Here is a 24,140-nt window from a genome sequence, read left to right on the forward strand (position 1 = left end):
TATTTTACGTCTGGCCTGAGACAGATCAATGGGATGTTTTCTCATGTCTCCTTCAGTGGCTGGATAACACAACAACTTCATAACAAAAATTGCATTATTTATAAAATATAATAGTTTATTTAATAAAAGCATAGCTCTTATGCTAATTTCAGTTGAACATATGCTATTTTTATGAAAGCGTCCTTAGAGTGACTTAGCCATGTTTAGTTTTATCAAGACTCTCCATCAGTCCGCTGTGGATGGGAATCACAGCTCTTCAATTATTCAGAGCCTGTTAAATTTCACTTGCAGTTATTAACCCGCTGGCAGCTGGAGAAAATCAATGCACCAACCGGCCCTGCATGTGACTGATGGACCTTTCGGCCATGTAGAGGTTAAAGCCATCTATCATTCATGAGCAGGGAAAGATTCTTATTTGGTCCATGATAATTAAATTTAACTCCAGTAATTGTGCAGCTGAATATAAAATGAGGCCTTGCTAGAGGGAATTCTTGGTGGAAGACGGGGTTAGTGGTTAATGCTTTCAAAGTCATGATTCTCACCAACAAGTCTCTCAGGACTGGGGTCAGGAGCCTTCAGACTGCTTTCTCTTGGGTACGCAATCTTATTTATTTAGGGAAATCGGAGGGAGTGTGTGTGGTGGGAAGGGGGGGGGGGAGCCATGGTAGCAATATAGGGAAACAAGCAAAACAGGAAACAACAAACAATCTATCTAAATTCAAAACCAGAATATTTGTCAGCACAGGGGGCCTAATTCAGACCTGATCGCAGCATCACAATTGTTCTTTAATAGGCAAAACCATGTGCAGTGCAGGTGGGACAGATGTTACTTGTGCAGATAGAGTAGATGGGTGGCTGTGATCAAACTGAAATCTAAATTGCAGTGTAAAAATAAAGCAGACAGTATTTACTCTGCACAGAAACAATATAATCCACCCAAATCTAACTCTCTCTGCACATGTTATATCTGCCCCACCGGCAGTGCAGCATGGTTTTGCCCATTAGAGAACAATTCTGCTGCTGCGATCAGGTCTGCATTAGGCCCAGGGTCTTGTTATCATGAGTAATGTTGTCTTTCTCCCTAAAACCAGGGGTTAAAGTGGGCCGGAACGGGGCGGAACTATTAAAGAACAATTTTGATTCACTTCAAATTACCCGGCCACAGCAGCACTTAAGGACGATCATAAGGAGGATCATAGCCAGCCTTGCAGGCTTGTCAATGGCTGCCCCGCCTCCGCCCGCCCACAACATCTCTACACAGATCACTAGAGGTCGCACCTCCTGTCTTGGATGCAGCAGGTAGCGGGATCCCTGTAACAGCCTATGCGCAATCAGGGAAAGCTGGCTCTCCGTTCCCTTGACTCGCCTGTGACGTCTGATGCCCCGTATCTTGTACCAAGGAGGGGGCAGAGGTACTGTAGCTGCAGCTTCTCCGCGGCTGTCTCAGAATTGGGAGTACACGCGGCCGGCACTCTCCACTCTTCTTTGGCCCTCTGCACCAGTGCCTACACCATTCCAGCAGCGCAGCCAAGCCTCCTGTCCAACGGGCGCATACCTCCTGCCACATGGGAACTGCGCTACACAGATGCCAGCAAGCTGCAAGGGACCTGGCTCCTCCACATCCCTCCGGGTGCATACCGTGTCATGTTCCTGTTGCATGGGACCAATACTGCCAGCCCGCTATAGGTAGTAGTGCTGGGTGTTGCTGTAATGTGTGTCACTGTAATGTGTTACTATAGGTAGTAGTGCTGGGTGGTGATGTACAGTAATGTGTGTCACTGTAATGTGTTACTATAGGTAGTAGTGCTGGGTGGTGATGTACAGTAATGTGTGTCACTGTAATGTGTTACTATAGGTAGTAGTGCTGGGTGTTGCTGTAATGTGTGTCACTGTAATGTGTTACTATAGGTAGTAGTGCTGGGTGGTGATGTACAGTAATGTGTGTCACTGTAATGTGTTACTATAGGTAGTAATGTTGGGTCTTAGGTGACGATGTAGTGTGTCATAGAGTAGTGTTGTGTTGTGTTGCAGTGTAATGAACAATCACAGGGGTATATTTACTAAACCTTGGATGGAGATAAAGTGGATGGAGATAAAGTGGATGGAGATAAAGTACCAGCCAACCAGCTCCTAACTGTTATTTTTCAAACACAGCCTGTGACATGTCAGTTAGATGCTGATTGGCTGATGCTGATTTATCTCCGTCTATGGCTTAGTAAATAGACCCCACAATCTGCAAATTGTTGACATAGTAATACCAAAGTGGGCGTTACACCCAGGGGTTAAAGTGAGCCGGCACGGGGCGGAACTGCGTTCCGTCAGTTCCACTTGGAGACAGAACGCAGTTCCGCCTCCTCTGGCTCACCTCACCCGATGTGTGCCGGCGCTGCACAGGGAGATGCTGGGCACCTGCTGGGATTGTGTTACCAGCTGTGTCCAGCTCTCCCTGCAAAGCGAAAGCCGGCAGCAGGAGCTCACAACTGAGCTCCGGCTCCCGTCTCTGTCAGTGCGCGCTATGAGAGAGACGTCATGTCTCTCATAGTGCTGAGGAGCTGGACGCCAGGAGGATCACAGCGGTCGGACACGGGAGTGGGGCTTGGTAAGTATGGTGGCTTTTAAAAAAAAAAAACATGTGTGACTGTATTATCAGCGTGGCTACAGGGGGATAACCACTGGGGGCAAGCTACTGGGGGCAAACTACTGGGAGCAAGCTACAGGGGCTAACCACTGGGGGCAAACTACTGGGGGCAAGCTACAGGGGGCTAACCACTGGGGGCAATCTACTGGGGGCTAAACTACTGGGGGCATTACTTCTTGGGGCAAACTACATGGGGCTAACTACATGGGGCTAAACTACAGGGACGCATTACTACTGGGGGCATAACTACAAGGGTGCATTACTATTGGGGGCATAACTACAGGGGGGCTAAACTATTGGGGGCTTTACTACAGGGGGACTAAACTACAGGGGGCATTACTACTGGGGGCATAACTACAGGGGCTAAACTACTCGGGGCATTACTAGTTGGGGAAAACTACATGGGCTAAACGACTGGGGGCATTACTACAGGTGACATTACTACTGGGGGCAATACTACACAGGGGCATTACTAATGGGGGCACTACTAATGAGGGCATTGTAAAGGGGGCACTTCATAAGGGGCATCACTCTTGGGGACATAAGGGGCACTACTACTTGGGGCATTGCATAAGGGGCACCACTACTATGGGCTATATATAAGGGGCACTATCAGTACAGTGGACATTGCATAAGGAGCACTACTACTGTGGGCATTGTAAAAGGGGCGCTACTGCTGTGGGCATTGTGTATTACGGGATGCTACAACTGTTGGCATTATGTGTATTAGGGGTGCTACTACTGTAGGCATTATTACTATTGTGTGACCACACCCCTTTCTTTGGGATGGTATGGGCTTACTGTCTACTTTGTACCTTTGTGTAATGGGCAGTGGGTATTTCTGACCGTTATCACTTTTCCTAGTGACCTTTCTGTGCTGGGGTTTAAGTTGTATGTGATTTCCTCTATCATACAGTACTTTTATTGAAAAACATTCTACTTCTTGTTGACCAAGCAAAAGTGTTTTTTTAACATGATTAGTGGGTGTCAGTATTTATCAATATCCTTCTACCATGCTGACCAGGAAGAAGCACACCCAGTACTCATTGTATGCATTGCATCACCTAGAAAAGGGTTGGGTACGGTTGACCGGCGGTCGGGATCCCGCCGGTCAGCATACTGAGGCCGGGATCCCGGCCGCCAGAATGCCGACAAGGGGGCGAGCGCAACGAAGACCCTTGCGGGCTCGGTGGCTTGCTGCACACGCCACAGGTTCTATTCCCACTCTATGGGTGCTGTGGACACCTACGGGAGGGAATAGTCCTGGGCCCCCTGCCGGCATTCTGGTGGCCAGAATCCCGGCGTCGGTATGCTGACCACCGGGATCCCCACCGCCGGGATCACGACTACATCCCCCTAGTAAAATATAATGATAAAAGCAAGCATGACATTACTGTAAAACAGCAACATGGTCACAGAGACTATCACACATTACAGACAAGATGCCAGAGGATTCACTGCACTATACCCAGCAATAAGAGCCCTAGCATGGAGAAGCCATAATCACTAGTCCTGGAGCACTGCTCAAGATGTGGCAATTACCTGTTCCTTTTTCGTTTTATGGCAAGGCAATGACTACATTTGATATTATCCTGCTTTTGGCAGGTGCACCGAGAGGCAAATAAACAGAGTTTGACCTCCATGGTCAGATGTACTTTTGACCCTGATGAGTACTGTTATACATTGATTCCTATGGAATCCCTTAAAGCACCATACAAACTCCATTTCAACAATTCCCCGAACCAACCGATTGATGGGCATCGATGAGCGGCGATCCGTCAGGGAGTCAGGGACATTTTTCATTTTAAAAATCCCCAATTTGCTGATTCTTATTGATTTTTTTTTAAAAACATGTTTAATATTTCCGATTCCCCGACATGGCCACTGGGGGGATCGGGAAATAAAGGCAATATGTCGCAGATGTAGGGGGGCCTTTAGGCAAATGTCATAACAATGTAACATTTTAGGTCATCTTTGTAGGCAGATCCACTTTCTCTCTTGTTTCCATCCGACTGCATCTTCGTCACCTAGAGGTCAGAGTGAGTGAGTCTGTGGACTAACAATTATGATGACTCATGGGTTGTCCATTCACTAGCATTGCCTTCTGGAAAGTAAAGTCATTTCCTTTAATTATACAGGTGCAAACTGCATCAAAAGCACTGGGTATGAAAGCATGACTCAGCTTGCTCCAAAGCATGTAAAATAATAATTGGACTAAAACATTTTCATCAAATGTCTAGAATAAAATTATTCTTAATTACCATTTTTGTGTGAAGAGTGAAAGTAATTGTGCTAAGTTGTAAAAAAAACATGAAAGTGTATCTGTCATCTTCATATGGGGTAAGCAGCCAATTTATAGACTAGAATAATATGCTGCCTATTATTCATTTGTAGGAACTAGCTCAAAGTGACAAATTACTCACCCTCACCCGCAAAGCCCTCATCAACTCTCTCACTTCATATAATGTCAAATATCATCTCAAAATACTGATCCTTTTGTCCCCTTACATCCGTGTCTGACCTTGACTCTGGTAACCACCTCTCAGTCATGCCAATGTGACAATTCCCATACCACTAACTACTTTATGAATTTGCTACCAGATCAGATGTCTTCAAATCTTCAAGGTCCATCTGAAAGCTAATCTCTACATTGATGCGACTGTGGCAAGTTCCCCCTAAGGGATACATATGGTAACCCGGCAGACTGGATGCCGGATGTCACTATACCGACAGTGGCATCCCGTCTTCCACAGGTTCTATTCCCACTCGGTTGGTGGCATGGACCCACCAACTGAGTGGGAAATCCGAGCATGTGTCAGGATTCCGTGTGTCGGCATTTAACTGGCTGTCGGAATTCCGGCGTCAGTCTCCTTATCTTTGGCATCACAACAGATGGTATATTGACCTCAACCCCCCCCCCCTCCGCCAGGATTTTCATACTGCAGATTGACTAACCGCAAAACCACTGTAATCACGCCAAGCATCCACACCCTAGAATAGAACAAACCATAAAAGAGGTACAGAGCAAATGTTTTATGTATGGATGCAAAGAAATTACTGTCAGCTTCTGCAAATTCAGGGCAGGTTTGTTTTTACACTGAAATTTAGAATTAATCTATGACAAGACCCTTCCCCATTTTACTGTAAATCAATTTGAAATATGCTCCACCTGCCGGGCAACGTGGTTTGGCCAAGGTGCAAATTGCTCCCTTTTTGCAAATGATTTTGATTTGCTCCTAATGCTGAATCAGGCCCATCATATCTAACATATTCACATCAGGTAAACACGAACGAGGTATCTGAAGAAGGGAGGCAATGGAAGGTTGCCCTATAGTAAACCCAGGGTTACGTAGACCAAAAATGACCATACCCCTGTCATTTACAGTTTAACCCAGTGGTTCCCAAACTGTTTTGAATCACGGCACGCTAGAGTATCAGAATTACTTTTTTCTTTCACGGCACCCCTAGGACAAAATTTTCTTATTGAGAAATTTAGAAAAGAAATATTAAATTGAGTAAATAGTTTTTTTGTGTTTATATGTCATCTTTAGGTTTAATTGTACGGTGAGGGATAAGATTTGCTTATGTTTGGCCACATATTCTATAATTGGCAGCCACCAACACTGGTTTGGCCTATTACATTGACCATAAATAACTTGAATTGGTCCAGGACCAGCAAAACAAGGCACCCCTGCAAGCGCCCTGAGGAACCCCAGGGTGTCACGGCACACAGTTTGAGAACCACTGGTTTAACCATTAAGTGCACAAACACATTTAACCATGCCGCGTGGTGTTATTTAAAAACATTTAGGCAAGTGCCTCTGTTGTACTTCCCAAAAGAATCCAGACGGTCTTTTATTAACAGTGCTTTCATCACAGCCTTGAAAACCTGTTATAGGGAATTCCATTACCATGCTGTCACAGGATCACTAAAATCAGCTACGCTCTTGGCTTAATAACTTTGTCTCTATCTCTATAGGCAGCGTTATCATGAGTTGTTCTGTGTGCATATAAATACTAGTGATGTGCACGGACATTTTTCAGGTTTTGTGTTTTGGTTTTGGATTCGGTTCCGCGGCCGTGTTTTGGATTCGGACGCGTTTTGGCAAAACCTCACCGAAATTTTTTTGTCGGATTCGGGTGTGTTTTGGATTCGGGTGTTTTTTTCAAAAAACCCTAAAAAACAGCTTAAATCATAGAATTTGGGGGTCATTTTGATCCCATAGTATTATTAACCACAATAACCATAATTTCCACTCATTTCCAGTCTATTCTGAACACCTCACACCTCACAATATTATTTTTAGTCCTAAAATTTGCACCGAGGTCGCTGGATGGCTAAGCTAAGCGACACAAGTGGCCGACACAAACACCTGGCCCATCTAGGAGTGGCACTGCAGTGTCAGGCAGGATGGCACTTCAAAAAAATAGTCCCCAAACAGCACATGATGCAAAGAAAAAAAGAGACGCACCAAGGTCGCTGTGTGACTAAGCTAGTATACTTGACGACACAGAGGTAGGTAGAGCAGTGGCTACTGTACCGTAATGCTATATATTATATACTGGTGGTCAGCAAACTGTGCAAAACTGAAATGCACCACAGGTATGGATGGATAGTATACTTGACGACACAGAGGTAGGTACAGCAGTGGCCTTCCGTACCGTACTGCTATATATAGTATACTGGTGGTCACTGTGTCAGCAAACTGCAAAACTAAAATGCACCACAGGTATAGAATGTAGATGGATAGTATACTTAATGACGACACAGAGGTAGGTACAGCAGTGGCCTTCCGAACCGTACTGCTATATATAGTATACTGGTGGTCACTGTGTCAGCAAACTGCAAAACTAAAATGCACCACAGGTATAGCATGTAGATGGATAGTATACTTAATGACGACACAGAGGTAGGTACAGCAGTGGCCTTCCGTACCATACTGCTATATATAGTATACTGGTGGTCACTGTGTCAGCAAACTGCAAAACTAAAATGCACCACAGGTATAGAATGTAGATGGATAGTATACTTAATGACGACACAGAGGTAGGTACAGCAGTGGCCTTCCGTACCGTACTGCTATATATACTGGTGGTCACTGTGTCAGCAAACTGTACAAATGAAATGCACCACAGGTATAGAATCTAGATGGATAGTATACTTAATGACGACACAGAGGTAGGTACAGCAGTGGCCTACTGTACCGTAATGCTATATATTATATACTGGTGGTCACTGGTCAGCAAAACTCTGCACTGTACTCCTCCTATATAATATTATACTGGTGGTCCCCAGTCCCCACAATAAAGCAGCACACTGAGCACAGATATGGAGTGTTTTTCAGGCAGACAACGTATACTGGTGGTCACTGTCAGCAAAACTCTGCACTGTACTCCTGCTATATACAGCTGCTCCCCAGTCCCCACAATTAAGCAGTGTGAGCACAGATATATGCAGCACACTGAGCACAGATATGGAGTGTTTTTCAGGCAGACAACGTATTACTGGTGGTCACTGTCAGCAAAACTCTGCACTGTACTCCTCCTATATACAGCTGCTCCCCAGTCCCCACAATTAAGTAATAAGCAAGCACAAAATATTTGCAAGGCATCAACATAAACGGAGAGGACGCCAGCCACGTCCTCTCCCTAACATTTCCAATACACTAGTGAAAATGGCGGCGACGCGCGGCTGCTTATGTAGAATCCGAATCTCACGAGAATCCGACAGCGGGATGATGACGTTCGGGCGCGCTCGGGTTACCCGAGCCATACGGGAGAATCTGAGTATGGCTCGGACCCGTGTAAAAAGGGTGAAGTTCGGGAGGGTTCGGTTTCCGAGAAACCGAACCCGCTCATCACTAATAAATACCTGTCGTCCTGGCAATGCAGGCTGCTGACGTCCCTAACAAATCCAGCATCTGACAGACCTTGCATGCTGAAAGATAATAGGCACAGTCTCTTACTACATAGAGGCTAGAGAATGAGTATACTGTACATTAGTGGGAAATATATCAGGAGCTCTTAATGTGCCTCCTTCCTGCAGCTGCATGGCACTACAGAGAATCCTCTGCAATAAATTACTGTAAGTAAAGAGCAATTGAAGATCCAACAATTGTTCCTTTATGCAAAAAGGCTTCCTGCTGATACCAATAAGGAACACTGGACATAAAACTATTAACACATTCAGATCTTATTTGGTCTATTTATACTTTCTCCACCAAAAAGAGCCATCTGCAACATGATATGGCTGCCGTTCATCGGGGCCTGTTTAAGGGCCACAAGTTCCTGAGGCTGGAAACGTTAAACGTTGATGGGCCGTTACTGAGAAGGGGAGCAACTGTGACCAACACTGTGAGGGTGTGGCCAGTGCCATGTGGGTTTGTCCAGTGCTGTGTAGGTGTGGCCAGTGCCATGTGGGCAGGAACACATACTAATCTCCTATATATTAGACCAGATCTGTGACTTTGTGCCTCATTTGCTAACGCTGGGCGGAGTCACAACACTGGGCAGAGTTAGTCAAATGAGTCACAGATCTGGGCAAATCTATAGGAGACTAGGAGCAAAAGCAGATGGTATGGGCATGGCACAGGCAGGGGTGCATACCTCCCAGCTTTCTTCAGGCAGACAGGGGTACATACCTCCCAGCTTTCTTCAGGCAGAAGGAGGGACACATGCTCGGCGAAAAGGGGGCGTGGCCAATGAAAAGGGAGCGTGGCTTCGCGGGAGGACCAGCGATTGTGAGCCACACCCCCGTTTTTGTCAGTGAGGGGGCAAGCACAGCGCTCTGTAAACTGCTGGCATGCCCCCAGGGGCGGATTATGAGTCCGGGGGGCCCAGGGCACTTGAGACAGGGGGGCCCTATCTCATTGCTGTGCCTGCTACGGGTTCGGGAGCGTGGCCTAATCGCGGGATGCGTGGCCACGCCCCCTTATGCAAATTCAAGGATTTTTTTTTTAATGGGATTTTTGCCCCTCAGCTAGGGGTAAATCCAGAGGGGGTGGTCGCTCCCCCCTACACACCCGCACAGGCAGAAGAAAGCAGGGAGACCACAGACCTGCCAACACGCAGCAGCGTGTGTTGACTGTAGCACAATGCTGCTGCTGTTGCTGGCAGGACGGGGGAGCTTCAGAGCTGGGACAGAGCTACTCCAGCCGGGGGCCCCCTAAAACTGTGGGGCCTGGGGTACGTACCCCCTAGGCCCCCCCTTAATCCGTACCCCCTGATGCCCCCTCTCCCTCCACACATGCGCACAGCGTCTATTCACCGCTGCTCTGCTAAGCAGAACAGCAAGTACAGGAGCTTCCCAACTGCCCCCCCACCCACCGTGGGACACTGCGGCCTGCGGGTGGGACAGCGGGACAGACCCCCCAAAAATGGGACTGCCCTGCGAAAATCGGGACAGTTGGGAGGTATGGGGGTGTGTGAGGGGGTATGCCGTACAAACAGACGGGCACTGGGCTCACTGTGTGCTTGACCCCCCACATCAGCATACTCAGCAGGGGCTCTCTGGTGCGGAGGAGCGTCACTTTCTGGCACACTCCAAGCTTCTTAGGTGCAGTTTTGTGGGGCACCTGCCGCTGTGCAGGTTCCGTACTGCCTCTGTTATCTCCATCCCTGGCAACCCCACCGCTAGCTGCAGCGCTGCCGCTCGCAGTGAGGTGCGCCCAGCTCCTTCACACACTTTATCCGGCGGGCAGCGCTGCAGAAGTCTACGCTGCTTGCAGGCTCCGACCCCCTCCTCCCTCCAGCCACAGTGTCTCCTGGGGGCTAACCAGTCACTCCCAGTCTCCCCATACCACAGTACCCGGCAGCCGCGAGGTCCGCGCCGCATGCATGCTATGACCCCCTCCTCCCTCCAGCCGCAGCATCTCCTGGGAGCTAACCAGTCACTCCCAGTCTCCCCTTACCACAGTAAGTGGGGGGGGGGGATGCGGATGGACAGAGGAAGCAGGACTCCAGCCTGAGAGAGTCAGCCATCCCAAGTCTCCACCAGCAGCAGATCCCAACAGATTGGAGTGGAACAGCAGCAGCCAGCAGCAGTGACTCCGGTAAGACACATTTGACTGTCACCACTGTTTTTTCCCATATACCAATCTCTCCTGTACCCTGTGTTCTGTCATGTCCCTGTCACCTCTGGCTTTGCCCTGTCACCCCTGGCCTTGCCCTGTCACCCTTATTCTGGCCCTTTCACCCTTATCCTGGCCCTTTCACCCTTATCCTGGCCCTGTCACCCCTATCCTGGCCCTGTCACTCCTGTGCTTGCCCTGTCAACCCTATCCTGGCCCTGCCGCCCCTACCCTGGCCCTGTCACCCCTATCCTGTCCCTGTCATTTCTATCCTGGCCCCGTCGCCCCTGTCCTGGCCCCGTCACCCCTGTCCTGGCCCCGTCACCCCTGTCTTGGCCCCGTCACTCCTGTCCTGGCCCCGTCACCCCTGTCCTGGCCCCTTCACCCCTGTTCTGACCCTGTCACCCCTGTCCTGGTCCTGTTACTGCATATCCTCCAACTACCTTTTTGGCAGGTACAGTACCAGCAGCGCCTCCAGACCCCTCCCCAATGCACCACACCTCCGCACCTTCCCCTCCACCACATGCGGCACTCCACCACTCCCCCACACGCTGTGCCTCCAGACCCCCTACACCACCCGCGGCTCCCACTCCCCCGCCCCTCCGCCAGCCACAGCACCTCCAGACCCTCTCCACCATCCACCCCCCATATGTCTCCCCCCACACCTGCCCCCTCCACCCGCAGCATCTGCAGACACCCTCCTCCATCCGTGGTCCCCCCCTCACCCACCCTCCCCCACCCACGGCACCCCCGCACCCACCCCTCCACCACCTGCAGCACCTCCGGACCCCCTTCCCCATCCACCGCACCACCCGCACCTGCCCCTCCCCCACCCGCAGCGCCTCCGGACCCCCTACCCCACCCCCAGCACCCCCGCCCCTTCCCATCCCACAGCACCTCCGGAACCCTTCACCCATCCGCAACATCCCCGCCTCTGCCCCTCCCCCACCCATGGCACCCCTGCCCCTCCCCCACCTGCAGTGCCTCTTGATCCCTACTCCATCTGCAGCCCCCACTCCTCTGCCCCTCCCCCACCCGCAGCACCTCCCAACCCTTCCCCATCCAGGGCCCCCCCGCATCTGCCCCCCTCCACCCACAGCATCTACAGACACCTTCCCCCATCCGTAGTCTCCCCCACACCCGCTACATTCTGTACATTGTGCCCTGCAGGTGCTGTTCATGCCGTCGCAAGGGGCTGCGCCTCCTTCACCATCGCACGCCCTTTCATTGTGCAATATTTAACCACTAACAAAGGAATGCAGGTAATACTCCATATAATACAAATATTGAACCCCAGAAAGGCATACAAGGGTTAAGGGGGCGTAGCCCCTTGCGACGGTGTGAAGAGCGCCCGCAGGGCGCGATGAAGCACCTAGTACTATACTAATACACATACTAATACTATTAGCTCCACTGTCAAAAATAGAAACATTACATAATTGTGTGAGAAAACCAGAAATACAATTCTAATATTTATGATTTATTGCAGACAGTGTGGGCAGTATTATTATTATTATTTTTTTTATTTATGAACAGTTTCTTATATAGTTCAGCAAATTCCATTACGCTTTACAACTGGGCACAATGATAAAAGAAAACTGGGTAATAACAAACAGTCATAGAGGTAGGAAGGTAAAATACAATGTTAAAAGTTCCTAAAATGCGCACAGCAGCTAGTCCGGCTTCTCCTACCTCCACCGCAAGAGCCTTCTCCTACCTCCTCCGCAATACAGATACACACAATACTTAGAGTACCTCTTCACCAGCGCTGTAGTATGTGGAGGTAAACTTCACAATTCCTCCCTTGTTCGTTCACTTGTCCTCCTTTTGATTTAACTGGAAAACCAAAATGCCTTGTTTCAAAGGTTACCGGAAAAGGAAGAGATATGCACAAACATAGTGTGATACTGTACAAATAGCATATTTATTACATCACACAAACATTTTTAAAAACAGATATGAACATCACACAAATGTAAAAATGCAAGTAGAATCACCATTCAGTTTTGGTATAGACATCCACAATTGGACCGTCCCCCTCAGAAAGGTGAAAAGATTGGACAATTACCGGCTGTCAGGTAGAACTGGCTCACGTCAGTTCTTACAAGCATGTGTTTCTAGTGGGTCACCCAGCTGCAGCAAGGGGATTTTCTGGCTTCAGGTCTCCTTTACACGCCGGATCAGTCCAAATAAATCACGGTCCGTCCAACAGGGGGTCTGTCCAGGGGCACCCACGCTTTCCGACCCTCTCCGGGTCTCTCCCAAGCAGAAAGGAGGCATCCCTAATTCCTGTGATGAAGCAGAAATTGCGATACAATCGCAATTTCTGCTTCATCAAGGGGGGAGGCGGAGATCAGCATGCTGGGCGGCTTTGCCCTGCGATGGGCGGCCCCCAGCATGCGATCCAAAGGATTGCAAACTCTGCTAAATAACAACATTTGCAATCCTTACTGAATTAGGCCCTTTACCTCCATTTACTACAGCACTGGTGAAGTGGTACACTAAGTATTGTGTGTATCTGTATAGAGGTAGGAAGGCCCTGTTCGCAAGTTTACAATCTATAGGGAAATTGGTATTGATACACAAGGATAGGTGCTATCTATGCAATCTTGATCGCAATGCTTGGAATGCCGGCAGTAAGATTACCGACAGCGGCATCCCGACTCTCAGGATCCCGACGCCTACTAGGTACAGATGGAGCCTCGCTCATCTAGGCTTCTCTGCTGCACCTAGGTGCACCAAGGCTTATTAGCAAAAGCCTTCCATCTATTGTTCTCAGCTGCAATACAATACAGAGAGAACAATACAGTAGGGGATTAAGTCCGACTGCCCTGACTCAGTTAATCCTATTAAAGTGATAGATGAGGAGGGCTCCATCTGTAAATGTGGTACCCCTAATCCCTAACCTCCCTAACACTAGTCCTCCTTACCTAAATAGGGCTGATATAAATGGGCAATTATGCTGTTAAGCGCTGCAGAATATGTGCGTGCTATATAAAGAACTACCACTGTAATACTAAATAAGTGAAGGGGTTCTACAGGAAAGGGCACAGATTATACAAAAAGTAGCATAATAGGTAAGGATGCCCAGGAGTACAGGTATCCTTACCCATTATGCCACATAGATGAAGGACAACCTGTCCGAAATGCGTTTAAGCAGAGGGATATTCTTCCACTGGATCCTGCAGCTGTGGACCCTAGAGTGTGCCTAGTAATAAGGTTTTGCAATCACAATTTCTGGAGTAGTGGAGGGATACCTTGTCCTACTATCAGACTTTCTTGGGACTCCAGTGTAATGTGGACAAGCGGGCTCTCCAGTGGGGATCATCCAGTTGGTGATATATGTCTATTTGTTTTATCCTATGTGAGTGCAATTTGTCATTAAATGTATGTTTTATAAAGTGTATTGCACTATTTATTTTATCCTCTCAAGTTCTAGTTCTGAGAAGATCAGTATTCAGGACCAGTAACCCCATGAGGGTTATATGCAATGACCATTTTGTTTTTATGTGAGTCGAACCAATAAAAAACCTTGGATCTTCATTCTGTCATTACGTGTTGCACTATTGTGTTTGCTTGTTTCTTTGAGTTTCAGAAACAGAATAATTAAGGATCCTATACCTCTAGAAAGGCCATTTCTATTCATTGTGTAAACCTACTTACTGTATATAAAAAAAGAGGTGACGTCACTCTTACTGTTTACAATTTTTTTAAAATAGATATGTCATAAGGGATATCATATCAGCTGTATTCTAGAGGTTGTTTTGTTTTGTTAACTTACACCAAGCTGAATAGTTTTTGTGTTTGTTGCACTCTTTCCTTTGTTACATTTCCCATTATTAACTGTTTTATAGGCCAAAGTGTATTTATGGTCAATTTTCTTTTAATATATTTTCTATTTGTTTATCAGTTTTTCCGCTAGATGCATCATTGCTTCGAAAGTAATAAAATGGAGAGTGAAAAGTACCAACCAATCAGGTTCTATCTGCCATGTCACAGCTGTGTTTGAAAAATTGCAGTTAGGAGCTGATTGGCTGGGACTTTTTCACTCTCCATTTTATCACTTTCCAAGCGATGATGCATCTAGCCCTACATCTCATTAACTGTCATATTCTGACACCTGTATTGCCTGACATCTCTCTTATTCTCCCATGCTCATCCCTCATTCTCCCATGCTTCCCCGCCATGTTCTCTCCTTCTCCTCTAAGTCTCAGCCTCCTTTCTCCTCATCCTGCCTGAAAATGTAAATGCCATTAGTGCCTGTGCTAGTTCTCCATACATCCCCACTGTGAAGCGCTTAGGGATACATTCCGTATGAAGATTGCAACACACATTATCAAACTCTAGAATACATCCCCCGGTCTGCAGTAGGTATCCCTCTTCCTCCCAATTTCACACCCTGACTTCATCCTACTGTCCTTTATTTTATCTCAGTTGGCATTTTGTTTATATTTACAGCTAAGTTTAATGCTTTCATATTTTTTTCTCTTCACTCACAGTCACACATTCCCTCCATGTTTTCCTTTCTTTTCCCCTTTGTGCCATCACTGCTGTTATTTTGTTTGATTTATAGCTACCCATAATGCTTTATATCCCCCATCCCCTTCCCCTCCATCCTAGACATTTTCTTTCTGTTATTTTCCATATTATTCCCCTTTTATCCCCTGTGGACTCACTCTTGTTTTAAGATGATATACAGTATACAGTACAGTAGGCATGGGATCTATATTCCACAAACATGACACTACAGTTCATCTGCGTTGCATAAAATCTGCATATTTTTACTGTGCGTGCCAACAAATAAAAACACATACTGTATACAGTACGTGCCAGTATGCAGATTTTCTGTCATCTGACATTTGCTCCTATTTGCGACTCAAGAGGCATACTGGTGAATGGATTGTGTAACACAGGATGAGTACAGTAAGGGCCTGATCATGTCATTGTGACTTTGTGCAGATCCACATGGAGGTGTACATATGACAGTAGCATTATCAATTGTGAGCAACTGAGGGCTCATTCAAATGTACACTGATGACTAGCTGCATCTGATTGGCTGATTGCAAATCTGCCCCTGAAGGTTCTTCATTCATCATGCATGTATTATAGTGTTCATTCTAGCACCCTGCACCTTTCAAAACATGTGCAGTTCCTCTTTCCTGCCTGGGGTGTCGCTCTCTCCTCTGGTGCTTCTCAGCACACTCTGGTCTGTATTTCAGCGCTGAGATACAGACCAGAGTGTTCTGAGAAGCACCAGAGCAGAGAGCGACACCCCAGGCAGGAAAGGAGAACTGCATGGATTTTGAAAGGTGCAGGGTTCTAGAATGAACACTATATTATATTATTTTATGGGCGTACTGTGTTAACAAAAATAGTTGTATTTATTTTTTGCTACTTTCATTGATAGGTGATAAGGAATTATATCTGCTGTATTGTACAGAGAGGTTTTTTTTATTTAATTTAAACCAAACTAGATTTTATGTTTTATGCTAACAAATCAAAGAAAAAAAGGTTTCTTGTGCTGTACATATAGATTTATATAGGTGTATGTATGCCTGATGCAAGACTTCCATTTACCACTGATACAGATGCATCCTTTGCTGCATACTTCTCACCATATGCTTTCTTTCCTCTGATGAAGGGTGCCATGTTGAAAGGAAAGTTAGAGAGCAACTAAAATTGGCCTAGAGCAAGGCATTAAATGGGTTCAGCACACGACATCATGCACTCTAATAGGACTTAAATGTATATTGCTTCACATATCCAATCCTGGGGCTTGAACTCACAGCCCTATATTCCATGAACTGTCTCTCTACCTCTACACTATTCCTCCCCTGGACCTACTGTAGGTAACTGCCATCTATTTATACATAGAATCTTCTCATATACTGTGTTCCTACTAGAGATGAGCGGGTTCGGTTCCCTGAGAACCAAACCTCCCTGAACATCCCGTTCCGAGCCCGGATCCAAGTCTGGCTCAGGACTTCCTGCCAGACTCAGAGACCAGAACGTGGCAAAACTTCATCATCCCACTGTCAGATTCTCGTGGGTTTTGGATTCCATATAAACAGCCATTTTCACTACGGACTTGGAGAGTGAGAGAGACAGACCTCTGTCTCTCTGTGGGTGGTGGTGTCAGGTGGGATTAGTGTGTGCTCTGTAGGGGTGCTGCTGCAGTCACTGTGGTGTACCTGTGCTGTCCTGGCTGCCACTGGTGTTTTATGTGCTGTTATGGGTGCTGCAGCTGTACATGGGTGTTGCTGTCCTGGATGCAACTGTGTTGTACAGGGGGCAGGGGCACTATCCTCCTGTATGCTGTAAAATATAGGGGTGCTGCTGTTAAAGTAACATTACATTGGCCCTTTAGACTTTAAAAATTCAGGGGTGCAGTTGTTAAAAATTAAAAGCACACTTCTCCTGTATGCTGTAAAATATAGGGGTGCTGCTGTTAAAATAACATTACACTGGCCCTGTATGCTGTAGAAATTCAGGGATGCAGCTGTTAAAAATGAAAAGCACACTGTTTCTGTATGCTGTAAAAATAAAAGGGTGTTGCTGTTAAAATAATATTACACTGGCCTTGTATGCTGCAAAAATTCAGGGGTGTAGTAACATCAATGTACACTGGCCCTGTCTTGTATGCTGTAATAATTCTAGGGTGCAGTGAAAATCAATGTGCACTGGCCCTGTCTTGTATGCTGTAATAATTCTAGGGTGCAGTGAAAATCAATGTACACTGGCCCTGTCCTATATGCTGTAAAAATGTAGTGGTGCAGTGAAAATAAATGTACACTGGCCCTGTATGCTGTAAAAATTCAGGGGTGCTGTTGTTAAAATAAAAGTACTCTGGTCCTGTATGCTATAAAAATACAGGGGTGCGGTGAACATAAATGTACGCTGGCCTTGTCTTGTATGCTGTAAAATTACAGGGGTGTTGTGAAAATACAGGGGTGCTGGCACTGTCTGCCAGTGATGTGCGGTGAGGTCAGTGACTGGGGAGGCACTGGCTAGTATTGTCCTGCCAAGCGAGTGGGTTCGGTGGTGCGGTGAGCAGCGCTTGGCTCACAGCACCCATCTTGAATGTTTTGCACACAGATCACTTTACAAGGGCTATAATTAATTATGTCCTTGTGGCAAGGAAACAAAACTGAATGAAGCGCTATACAACCAGATTATCTAATTTTAAAATTTATTACCACAAATAGACAACATTTATAAACAAACAAACAACACTTAACACACGGCCGGTGTATACAAATATTTTAAAAAATATATATACTTATAATCCTTCAAGGAATAATTTGCATTAGTTAGACCACCAGTCCGTTGGGACTAATCATTAATTAAATAACTAGTGCACATTGATAATTCAACACAGATATATTCCGTTGATTTTGTATTAATTGAACACACAGTCCAGATATGAACCATTTAGCAAACAGTCACTTGGACTTAGGTATTATGTCCACAATTTGAGATGCATGCATCAATTGAATATAGGCTTTCCTATGAAGCCAAAAAAAAACTTGCGTGATGTAATATGATCCAATCCAGGTTTAGTGCATATAGTGCAATTGGTTTTGTGAATGATGTAACAGTCAACAAGCACTATTAGATTTATTGTGTGTCCCGTCAGCACGGGTGGGTAGGAACAATGGTAACTTGGTTAGCTTACTGTGCATATGATCGTGATCGGTGTCTGCAGGCTCCACCGAGAGACGATCCCCCCTCCAGCGGCCAAAGAAGCTGTATGCCGCATCATTCACAAAACCAATTGCACTATATGCACTAAACCTGGATTGGATCATATTACATCACGCAAGTTTTTTTTTGGCTTCATAGGAAAGCCTATATTCAATTGATGCATGCATCTCAAATTGTGGACATAATACCTAAGTCCAAGTGACTGTTTGCTAAATGGTTCATATCTGGACTGTGTGTTCAATTAATACAAAATCAACGGAATATATCTGTGTTGAATTATCAATGTGCACTAGTTATTTAATTAATGATTAGTCCCAACGGACTGGTGGTCTAACTAATGCAAATTATTCCTTGAAGGATTATAAGTATATATATTTTTTAAAATATTTGTATACACCGGCCGTGTGTTAAGTGTTGTTTGTTTGTTTATAAATGTTGTCTATTTGTGGTAATAAATTTTAAAAATTAGATAATCTGGTTGAATAGCGCTTCATTCAGTTTTGTTTGGTTGCACTTTTTTGGGAGAAACGGTGATCTCCCCATTATTTGGAGCAGCAATACACCCAGATGGTAGTAGGGAATTTTTTTCCTAAATTAAGTCAGCGCCTAGACCAAATCCCCCCCTTGTGGCAAGGGTTTGGAGCTGTGCTTGCGGCCTACATTTAGTATGCAGCTTTATTCTAACACAAGAAGACCACTTGGATACATTAAAATAAATGTGGGTGATAGTGATGATGGATCCCACAGCACATTCAGATATGGGCCGAGGCATCATGCAATAATGGAAATAGCTTAACACAGGCAGAAATGAATAAATAAATCCTGTAATTTTGTAATGTAAGAGATGGCATATTGAGGCCCAGGAACATAGGATGATCATGGACCCCCTATGTCTGCCCAGCCCATCATACTATCCACTTATAAGCCAGGTTATTGCATGTGAATGCTCAGCAACCCAGGCTGTGGCGCAGTCTGAAAGAGGCCAGTTGAAATACCCAGGTTGAGCGACCCGGTTTTTCAACCCAGGTAGCGAGCAGGGTTGAACACGGGTACAACCCGGCTTGCGGTGTAGTGTGAACGGGTAAACTGGGTCAATGTGACCCGGCATCTGTTCACTACATAGGCGGCGCTTAGAGATCATCTCATTTCCAAGCACCGCCTCGGGATGCATCAACGGTGACGTCACCTACCCAGCAATAAGCCGGGTCGGGCCACCAGTCTGAAACAGGTGTGATATGTTTTACAATCAGAAGACTGACTGTGGCATCCTGTTGGAGAGCATCCCGACAGTGGCTAGGTAAGTATACTTACCCTCCCCCAATACCTCCCCTTCCCACAGCCTAACCCTAACCCTCCCCAGTGGTGCCTAGACCTAACCCCTCTCCCTGCAGCCTAAATCTAACCCTCCCTCCACTGCAACCTAACCCTGACCTTCCCTTCCCCACAGCCTAACCATAACTTTCCCCAGGGGTACCTAAACTTAACCTCCCCCCTTTCTGTGGGCTAACACTAACAGCCCCTGTCATACTTACGATCGGGATGCCAGCTGTCAGGATTCCGGCGTCTGTATTTTGTTTGCAGTCGAAGTTCTGTCATCAGGCCGCATGCTAGGATTCCGACAGCTGACATCCTGACCGTATCCCGTCTGAAAGGGGTCTCACCGGGTCGCACCCGGGAAGCATCCGTGTACAAAATCCCGCGTGTGACCCGACAATGCAGTATGAAATTACTGTACTAGAACTTTTCTACCAATAGTGCCACATATGAATCATGCCAAAACTTTTCTCTATTGTTTATGCCATATTTACTATAGTAACTATACCAACCTCATTCTGAAAATCTACTTATGGTCTTCCTAGTTTTCTCACCACCCCTAATAACTTATCAGGGGTGGTGAGAAAACTAGGAAGACCATAAGTAGATTTTCGAAATGAAGTTGGTATAGTTACTATAGTAAATATGGCATAAACAATAGAGAAGAACCTTTCTGATGTTGTGCTTTATATACTGGAGGGGAGATCAGTGCCATATAGAGTCTGGGGGCAGAGGAAGTGACAACAAGAGACTGAAGGCAGCTGGTAGAGTGCAGCGGTAGGCAGTGTGCAGTGGAGCCGCTTAACCAAGAAGGTCCACTGAGCAACAGAGGGTGTCAGTCACAGAGACCAGGGACCTCCAGGACTCTTCACAGAAGATGCCGGGACCCAGTCATCAGAGACCATCACAGGCATACACAACAGCAGGAGGTCACTGGTGACAGATGCGGATAAAGTTACTTCCACCCCCAAGGACCACGTGACTGACGGTGGGATCCAAGATGTGCAGTTAAGTCCTGGAGCTGCACAAGAATGATCAGCTGCGCTCAACTGGATGTATGAATGAGCTGGATGCACACAGCTAGCCAGACAGGAGACCAAGGATAGAGCAGTAAAAGCTGGTGATAGTAGCCTCATAGCCAGGGCAGGACTCCTTCAGCTGGCATCCAATCAGGAGGGTTAGGCAGCCATGTGTCACGCCTTCCCCCTCCCAAACACATCCTTGCATTAGCTGAAAGCACGGCCCCCTCATTGAGGCATATGTGATAGCTGCCTCCACTGGTCCATTTTTCCTGTGCAGTATTGCAGCTGGCAGCTTGGCCCCGCCTCTTGCTTCATCCTGTCTCAGATTGTCAAGGAGAGGCAAAGCTTGTCGCTGCCTCTTCTATCAAATTGGAAAGTTTTGACGCTGAAAATGGTATTTATAACACAGAAGCTATGTTATAAATATCTTTATATTATCCTAAACAAAAGAACGGAAATATGACAGGTGAGGCTCTGCCTCCCCTTTCTCCCCTTAAAGCACGTCCCTGCTGTACGCGGTTGCGATGTCTAGGACTGACCCTCTCAACACTGTATGGGAAGAGGAGGCTCCTATCACCATTTGCACGCCCCCTGCAAATGCTTGGAGGAGCACCGCCAGTCCAGATGCTGATATTGAGATTAAGGATGTCACTGTAGAAGTACACCAGGATGAGGAGGATATGGGCATAGCTGGCGCTGCAGAGGAAGTTGACGATGAGGATTCTGATGGTGATGTGGTTTGTTTGAATAAGGCACCAATAGAGACAGTTGTTGCCCATGGGATGAAAAAGCCCATTGTCATGCCTGGGCAAAATACCAAAAAATCCACCTCTTCGGTGTGGAATTATTACTCCACAAATCCAGACAATAGGTGTCAAGCTATCTATTGCCTTTGTCAATCCATAATAAGTAGGGGTAAGGATGTTAACTACCTTGGAACATCCTCCCTTATACGTCACCTGCATATTATTCATCATAAGTCATTGTCAATTTCAGAAACTTTGGGTAATAGCGTAAGCAGTCCACTGACACCTAAATGATGTAGTTTGCTTATTTGAATAGTATTTCTCTGTCAAGATGAGGATGTAAACACTGAAGGGGGGGGGAATCTGAGGATGAGGATGACAGCTTGCCACTGTAGAGCCAGTTTGTGCAAAGAGAGATTAATTGCTTCTTTATTGGTGGGGGCCCAAACAAACCAATCATTTCAGCCACAGTAGTGTAGCATCCCTGTTGCTGAAATGATTGGTTTGTTAAAGTGTGCATGTCTTGTTTATACAACATAAGTGAGGGTGGGAGGGCCCAAGGACAATTCCATCTTGCACGTCTTTTCTTTGCCACATCATTCCAGGGGTGCTTCCCTATATGGGGTGCTGTCCCTCTGCCCTATAAGTCCCCTCTGCCCTATCAGTGCTGCACCACTGCCGTTTAAGTCCAAGGGTGCTGTTGCCTGTCTGCTGTGCTGTGTAATTCTCTAAGGGTGCTGCCTATGCTGTATAAGTCCAGGGGTGCTGCCGTATAATTCCAGGGGTGCTGCTGTACTTGATCCTAGCTTTAAATGAAAGCCTAGAGCAAATATGAAACAAGCTTCAACATCACAAACAGATTTGTGAAAACTAGCCGCAAAGGTAGAAATGGAAATATCCTCAGTGTTTTTAAATAAAGTGGGGAGAGACCACATTTGTGGCCAAAGTCAGTGTGACTCAGAAGAGACTGAATCATAATCCAGTGCAACTGCCAGAGAGGTAAAAGTGATATTTTCTGCCAAAGCATTAGAGAGATGTTCTTCTCAATTATTTCATATTAGGGACTCACTCAAATGAGTGGCTGCAATTAGTCAACCTTAATGTTGATTTATTATTGATGTTCCAAATTTGGGGATTATTTATTTAGAAGATGCACATTTGTCGTACCGTGATCTTCTTATCCTAAGGGCTGTGTAGAATTATCGCAAGACCTCATGGTGTTAGAAGAACAGAATTTCAGTGATCTTGCATTGCATCAGCTTTCCATTTCACTGCAGCACTAGATGGGCCAGGAGCTCCTGTGAGGCACAAACAGTTACTGAATAAGGCCCAGTATAGCATGTCATGGTGGCATACAGTCAGGAAGACATCTAGCTTGCCAGGTTGAGGCATGCTGTGGACACAGAGGTTATCATTGCTTCCTCCCACAGTCCTACTTATAGTATGAAATGAGTTTGGACTGTAGAGTGGTAAGCTCCACTAGGGCAGGGGCTCAATAACAAAAAAAATTACTGCACAGTCGTGCTTAGTACTTTACCGAACCCACACGAACTTAACTTGCCCCATCCCGGGCTCTTGTGGGGGCTCAGGAGGGGCTGTTAAAACATCTAAGGGGCTGCTTTATTTAAAAATAAAATATGAATAATATAAACAAGACACACAGGTATGCTCACATGCGTGTTACTGGGAGTGGTGAAAAACTAAAATAAGGCATCTGACACAAAATATTTAAATAAAAATGCAATAAAAAAATGGAAAAAAAATAACCCACAAGATTTTCACAAAATAAGTCTCCAAACTCCGTGGAGGAGAAAATATCCAATCTTGATCCTGTGGCATGCACCAGTTTATTTGCATTCCAGCATTAAATCCGGGATTATCTTAATCCCTAAAAATGGAGAAGGGGGTACAATTTGGAGGCTTTGGCCCCTAGGTGTTCAGTTTGTCCAGTAAAGTGGTAATTAATAATTATATATTTGCTTGGTTGAACTCATTTCTGTTCCACACCAATATAGGAGTGGAGGTGAAAGCCTGTGTGTTGTTCCTGATTGCATGTACCTCTCTAATTTTTAATAGAGATGAGCGGGTTACCTGAGAACCGAACCCCCCCCCCCCCCCCAACTTCATTACCCGAGGCCGAATCCAAGTCAGGCTCGGGTTTTTCCACCTGACTCGGAAACCAGAATGAGGCAAAATGTCATCATCCCGCTGTCAGATTCTTGCGGGGTTTGGAATCCATATAAGGAGCCGCATATTGTCACCATTTTCACTCCGGCATTGAAGAGTGAAGAGAGAGGACGTGTCTCCGTCCTCAGTGTCCTGCATCAGTTCAGTGGTAGTGTCTTGTGCTTCATCAGTCCAGTCACAGTGGTGGTGTCCTCTTCTGCCATATGTCCAGTGCTGCTGTATAAATCCAGTCCAGTGGTGCTGCGTTGTGCTGCATCAGTCCAGTGGTGGTGTCTTGTGCTGCATCAGTCCAGTAACAGTGATGGTGTTCTCTGCTGCCATACTGTATGTCCAGTGCTGCTGTATAAGTCCAGTCCAGTGGTGCTGTGTTTTGCTGCATCAGTTCAGTGGTGGTGTCTTGTGCTGCATCAGTCCAGTCACAGTGGTGGTACCCTCTGATGCCATATGTCCAGTGCTGCTG

The 24,140-nt window shown here is 46.3% G+C and overlaps 1 long non-coding RNA gene across 1 annotated transcript in view; it reads right to left on the bottom strand.

Annotated features, from left to right (window-relative positions):
• Positions 1-12,227: 12,227 nt before the first annotated feature.
• The window catches only part of LOC134934864 (uncharacterized), a 144,376-nt gene continuing 132,463 nt past the window's right edge, over positions 12,228-24,140 (bottom strand). Inside the window, exon 5 of the long non-coding RNA XR_010179830.1 lies at positions 12,228-12,543. This is a non-coding gene — a long non-coding RNA (uncharacterized LOC134934864). The remainder of the gene's footprint in view (positions 12,544-24,140) is intronic.

This window comes from Pseudophryne corroboree, chromosome 6 (genome assembly GCF_028390025.1).
Source record: "Pseudophryne corroboree isolate aPseCor3 chromosome 6, aPseCor3.hap2, whole genome shotgun sequence".
Classification (NCBI taxonomy): domain Eukaryota; kingdom Metazoa; phylum Chordata; class Amphibia; order Anura; family Myobatrachidae; genus Pseudophryne; species Pseudophryne corroboree.